Source organism: Loa loa (genome assembly GCF_000183805.2).
Source record: "Loa loa unplaced genomic scaffold supercont3.219, whole genome shotgun sequence".
NCBI lineage: Eukaryota > Metazoa > Nematoda > Chromadorea > Rhabditida > Onchocercidae > Loa > Loa loa.
The window spans coordinates 105,761-112,350 of NW_018108399.1; the positions used below are offsets into that span (position 1 = coordinate 105,761).

General features: G+C 32.8%; 1 non-coding gene across 1 annotated transcript; it reads right to left on the reverse strand.

Annotated features, from left to right (window-relative positions):
* Positions 1-6,477: 6,477 nt before the first annotated feature.
* LOAG_20125 lies at positions 6,478-6,590 on the reverse strand. The gene has a single exon (XR_002251415.1). It is a non-coding gene; the product is annotated as a 5S ribosomal RNA (ribosomal RNA).

Sequence of the window (6,590 nt, forward strand, 5' to 3'; positions counted from 1 at the left end):
CTTTGTAAACTAAAATTTAAATTAGAAGAATGAATAATGTGAAGGAACAAAAAACAAAAACAAAAAAAAAAGTTATGACAGTTATATTGTGACAATTTGTAAAGAAATAAATTTGAAGATGACAAAAAAAAATGTCCACATTGTTACAATAAATTTCATTATTTCATTTACTCTTGTCAAATTGTTTCATCAATTTTAAGAAAAAAAACAAAAACAAAAACTTAATAAATTATGAAATTTCAAATTGAATTTGAATTATAAAAAACCTGAATAAATTTTCGTTTGGAAAAGCATGACAAATTCGGCATCTTTTATTTTGATGAAAATGGATTAAAATGCAATATGTTATATACCATCTGGAAATTATTTTCACATCAATAATCTAATTAGTAATATCTAATTAGTTTGCAAAAGATATGTAAGATAAGATATGTATTTGTATGTTTGAAGCCTAAAAATTTGGTCAAATAAATCTAGATAACATCCTAAATGTAGTAAGCAATGAAATTTGGAACAGTGAAATAAAAGGGAAGGAATAGTTGTTGACAGAAAAGCATGCGCTAAGGGAGCTGAAATTGAAAATGGAAAAAGTTCGAATTTAATAAATTAATCCATGATATATTTCATTTTAGTGTAAAGAAGAAAAATTGCATAAGAAATGATAAAATTAGAAATAGAAATAAGGCTCAGAAATTTGCATTCTATGGAAGAAATGGCCAAATGATTTTGGTTAAAAAGCCATTTAAAAATTTAATTCCTGAAGAGACCAGAGAGAGAGAAAGGGGAAAAAAAAGTACATTCTCTTAAGTTAAAGAATTTTCATTTCCTTAGCTTACTTGTCCCCCGTCGTGAATCATTACATTTTCCTTTTTTTTCGTTTTTTGTTTTTGTTTTTTTTGCTAAATTTGATTTGTTGGACTATATTGATAAAATTTCATGCATCCATTTTATTGATTTAGTTTTTTTTTTTTTTTTTTAACTTAAACAATTTGCACCATCTGAAATTGTTATCATATAACTGTTTTCAGTATAGAGTCAAATTCAAATAAATAAATGTTTAAATCTGAAATGTTATGACGCAAATTGCTCAACCTGAATGGTTAATGTTTGAAGGAATAGTGTTTGGTAACTGTTGGGAAGGAATCATTTATTGGATAATTATTAGTGCTTAATAATATATTACTAATTACTACTTTATTGAGAAATAATATTACAGAATTAGTCGTGGAATGTTTTATGCATTTAGAAAGTGCTTTTAGTGATTTAGTGATCTTAGTGATAGATTTTTTTTGTTGCTTTAAATTCAAGAATGTTATTTTGTATTTGTTAGCACTTTCGAATTATAAATTTACCTTATTTGTTAAGCAAATAAGGTAAATTGTCCAAGTATTTTCTATTTTTTTATTTGTTAAGCAATATAATCATATCATTTTTATTCAATTAATGGTATTAAATTTGCAGTGGTGTTTTTAAAAAAAACAATTAATAATATTAAATTTTCTATTAAATTTTTCTTATTTACTAACAAATTTATCGTTCCAATTTATCTAATTCAAATGGGAGCGCTAATGGTAGAATTGAATTTATCTGATTCAAATAGGAGTCGATACCGTTTCTCTTCCATCATAGATGAATATTTCTCCTTCTTATAATAGGAAATTTGTTGTTGATTGCCATCGAATTCTGAACCATCCATAAGAATATTGCACATTGTTTACGGTTCTCCATGGCGATATCTGTTGAAAATCCTTCCCGCTTAATCTTTTCTTATCGAGAACTTTACAAAAGTGTGAGATAACTGCTGAAATAATAGTTTGATCTGATTCCATAGTAGAGAAATTCTTAGGAAAGCTTTAGTACATACCATGCGAGTGATATTACTACATTTGAGTGCTAGTATCCTTACATGAGCTTTGGTATAAATCGCTATCTTGTTTATCGTGAAGTTTGCAGTGAATTGATCATCGCAATTCCATTTCTATGGAAGACTAAGCGGTATTCCAAATATCCATTTGCAATTTTCAGTCGAAAAAATTGATAGGAATAGTGAAAGGTAAATTTTTTGTTATAGTACCTGATTTAATAAGTTCTCGCTCTTTTTGTGCTCCTCTAGTTCTGAGAGCGATTGGTTCCTCGCTTGGTTTATACCATGTTGTTGTTGTTCGGACTTCTTCACTGCCCTCTTCTTTTACTTCCACGAGATAAAGTAAATTGATTGGTCATTTGAGGTGTTTTCCATTGGGGGTTTGCACCATTACACTCCTAACTTCTCCATCCTTTCCAATATTAAGCTCTTGAATCTTTACTAGCTTCCACATTCCTCTTGGTAGTCCAGGTTCATTTAATAATACTATTTCACCACGACGCGGAGTTCTTTTTTCCACTCTTTTGGGAGATACTATTTCTCTCTGGGTACGTTTTCTAAGACCATTCAGGTATTTGTTTTTCCAAATTTCCCAAAATATGTCTGATGTTTTGAGAGTATTAGACCAATAGTTGACCAATTTTTCCTTAGTATTCAATGGGTGAAGCGTGAAGTCATCTTGTATATTTCTTCATCTGTTAATATATTTAATGAAACATATGGTGAAATGAAATCAATAGGTCTTATGACTCTGTAATCATCAAAATTTAAGTAAGTTAATGGTCGAGTATTAAGCATTCCTTCAATTTCTACTGTTAGTGAGATGAATTCTCTTTCCCATAAAAGTTTTCTACCTATTGCCCTTTCGAGCGCTCCCTTCGTTAGTCCAATCATTCTTTCATAAACTCCTCCGCTCCATGGTGCTTTGGGTATAATATTTTTCCATATCATCCCTTTTGAAGCAATAAAATATTTGTTTTGATCTATGATAATTCTGAATACAAGTTGAAATTGACTAGCATTGTCGCTTAGAACAAGTTTAGGATACAAATCTACGGGATATATGCATGAACATTTCCGCTGACGAGTTTTCGACCTGTTCTAAGTGAACTGCCCTTGTGAAAAGCATGTGTAAGCATGTGAAAAGAGCTATCCACCTTTTGGCTATTCCAATGTCAATCTTAATTGAAAGTGGTCCCAAATAATCAAGACCAACCTGTTCAAAAATTCTTGATTTTTTAACGCAGGACTCTGGTAGATTTGGCATTAACGGTAGTTTGAATGGCTTTGCTTTCCATCGTTTACTTGCCATGCATTCATTTATAATTCGTTTTACTGCTGATCTACTGCTTGGTATCCAAAAGTTTTGTCTTAATTCACACAGTGTGTGTCCAATTCCTGCATGGTAAAGCTCCTCATGCCCGTGTTTAATAATAAGTTTAGTAATGTGATTGTGGTTTGGTAAGTAAATAAGAAATTTACTTTCCATATTTAAATCTGCGTTCTCTAGACCACTCTTTGATCGCCATAAGATATCCGTTTTGTCGAAGTATAATTTCCAAGTGTTTATTTGTTGCTCGCTTATTCCATCACATTGTGCTTGTTTGATCAGTATCCACTTCATTTTATCATAATTACCCTTGGACATAAAATCTTTACCAGTAGACATCGACTGCAACCGTAGTATCTTTCCCTTGAGACTTAGCTTGATGAATTTAAGAGCCCATGGGGTTACTTTTAGTAATCCAGTCCATTTACTGAAATGACTTGCACCTATGAATTGAAAGTTTTTCGATTTAAAAATTCACTTCATTTTTGTAATTGTTGCCATAATAGCTGTATTAAATTCATCTCCCCTTGCACAACTGAATTTCCATTGCAACCATTTAGTTTTTGTCTCTGTTAGCCAATTTGGGTTGCAGCCATTTAGTTTTTGTTTCTGTTAGCCAATTTGGGCCTTTCCACCATGATTCACAATTTCGAAGTTTAGCTGGTGACATTCCTCTGTTTGCTACGTCTACGGGATTGTGTTCACTTGGAACATATCGAAAGGTAAAATCTGCCTTTCAAATTTCTTCAACCCTATTTTGAACGAATCGAGGAAGTAGTTTAGAATAATTCTTGATCCAAAATAAAGCACATTTTGAATCGACCATAGGATCACAGGTATATCCTTCAATTTTAATTGTTTTAATACAAAATGTGCGGCTCGTACTCCAATGAATAATGATAGCAATTCGAGCCTTGGTATAGGTATGCCTTTAATTGGAGCTATCCCGAATTTAGCATATATTAGAAATGAAGTTCCTTTCATAGTTGTATTTCTTATATTGAGAACATTTACTGCAGCGGCATATGCGAAATTAGATGCATTAGTAAATACGTGTATCGCCAATTGATTTGCAAGATTTATTATGAATCTCGGTAAGTCGATCACATTGGATGGCCATTTTCTTGTCATCTTGTACCATTGCTGTTCATCTTCTTGGATTAAGAGTTGATCCCAGGTTCTGTTCTGCTTCCATAAATATTGGAGAAATAGTTTGAATGAAATCATCGATGGTATCAGAAACCCTAAATGAGTCATATTGCGAGACGATGAATTGTAAAGTAGTTCTCCTAGTGATTTGTTTTCCGGTCCATAGTTTTAGTGTTTGTACGAATGATATCTAAACCATGGATCCAATTAATTCCAAGAAAATTGTTCTTTATAGCTTTTGGTTTATCATAATCGGCCATTCTTTCATTAAACTCTTCATCGTTAGGAAGAAATTCTTTGACATTCACTGCCGTTTCACTGAAAATTTTTCTTTCGTCATATTTTATTAGAGCTTCAATTCCATTTGCCAATAATGTGATGTTGCCCACATAGATATTCCTCCTTATCTCGGAGGCTGTCTTGTTAGCACAAGTTTCTAGATGATAGTTTAGTGTAACCGATAATAAAAAGGGTGATGAGATGACTTCGAAGGTCTATAAGTCTATAATAGTGTCTATAACATTTTATGACCTCTTCAGTGACATCTTGGTAATATCTTGTAAACAAAGAAATCTAGTAGAATCTCTATCCTCCGGATATAATTCTATTTGTAAAAATGCCATTTCAATATCGGCAATTATTACTATTTCCATCATTCGAAATCTTAATAGTACTCCGACTAAGTCCTGTAGCAATAGTGAGCCTCTATATAAGACTTCGTTCAAACTTTTCTTTCCATGAAGGTGTGCTGAAGCAGCATACACTATTTTTAGTTCCGTAGTATTTTTGTTAGGAGTTAATAAATATTCCATGATGTGGTGAATAGTGTATGACGCCCATCATTTCATTATTGTCTGCGTCCTCGATTATATCGTTGTTTCTGTTCTTCGATTATATTATTATATAGGCTAAGAATTGATCCTTGTTGCAATCGTTTGACCAAATTTTTTAGACGTCTTAACATAATCCAAAGTTGTTACTCAACTAGTCCTTCGATTCTTCCCATGGCCATCTTACTTGATATCTGTTTTTGTATTTTGTTACAAATTTCTTAAATTTGCTTCAGTGCCTCTTTATCGTCATCGGCATTAGTCCTTCCTGTATCCCCATGACCTGCAGCTTCCAGAAATTTTCTATTTCCGATCCTATGGTTAAAGTGGCTATTATGTCCGAAATATGTGTTGCACCTTTTTGACACAGTTAATATCACCACTTCCAGCAATCACTGGTCCAACTTTTGTGTGAAGTAATGAGAATCCTGATTTTAGTTTTTCGATCCTTTCCAATCTCACAAATTTAAAGAAATGATCTGCTCCGATTAAGATGTCAGGTCGTTTTCAACAATTTTTAAGATTCATTGCCTGGTTGGCCATTGGTATTTTAACAACATATAACTCATTAGTTAAATATTCGATTATATTGGCGCATAATTGGATGGTCTCATTTGCATCAATTTTTACATTAAGTTGAGTATGAGTGATTATGCGTGGCTTAGGATTCTTAATGTCGAAAGGAGCTAGTTTTAATTCTCGTTTATCAGCTTCTACTAAGTTCGTTGAACTAGTTCTTTTGATATGAACGATAATTGTGACTCAATATCAAACAATGTCAAGGCTTCTTCCATTCGTACTGGCAATAATGGGTTAAATACAGTTATTAATGCATAATAGCGGAGTTTCTTTACCTTGTCTTTTCGTCATCGCATTCGTTTGAGCCACTATTGTCGGATTGTAGTTAATCAAACAATCTTCCGACTGATGATTACTTCATTTGTTTGTCTCATGTCAAGACCTGAAGTTTTACTCGGATGCAGTTGATTTATCTTTTCACATAACGCACTGTTATGAGCAGCATTGCAGTAAAAACATTTCATCTTTCCTCTGCAATCTTCGCCTTGATGTGTCTTTAGGCAAATAAGACCTTTATTTCCTTAAGGCGTTTCATTCAAATACGATGGCATACACTAAATGTTACATTTGTTGTCCCACAAAATTGCAGGACTACCTTCATCATTTTCATATCATTGTCATCCATTCAATAATCATCGGTTCTCATGCGTGCAAAAAACAATCCATACACTAAATTCTCATCATTTAACGCTTTAATACCTTCACAAGCGCAAAATTGCAAAAATTGTCTGCAACACCTGGGATTCCCAGGCCGTCTCCGATCCAAGTACTAACCAGGCCCAACGTTGCTTAACTTGACAGATCGGACGGGATGTCGTGCTTTCAACGTGGTGTGGTC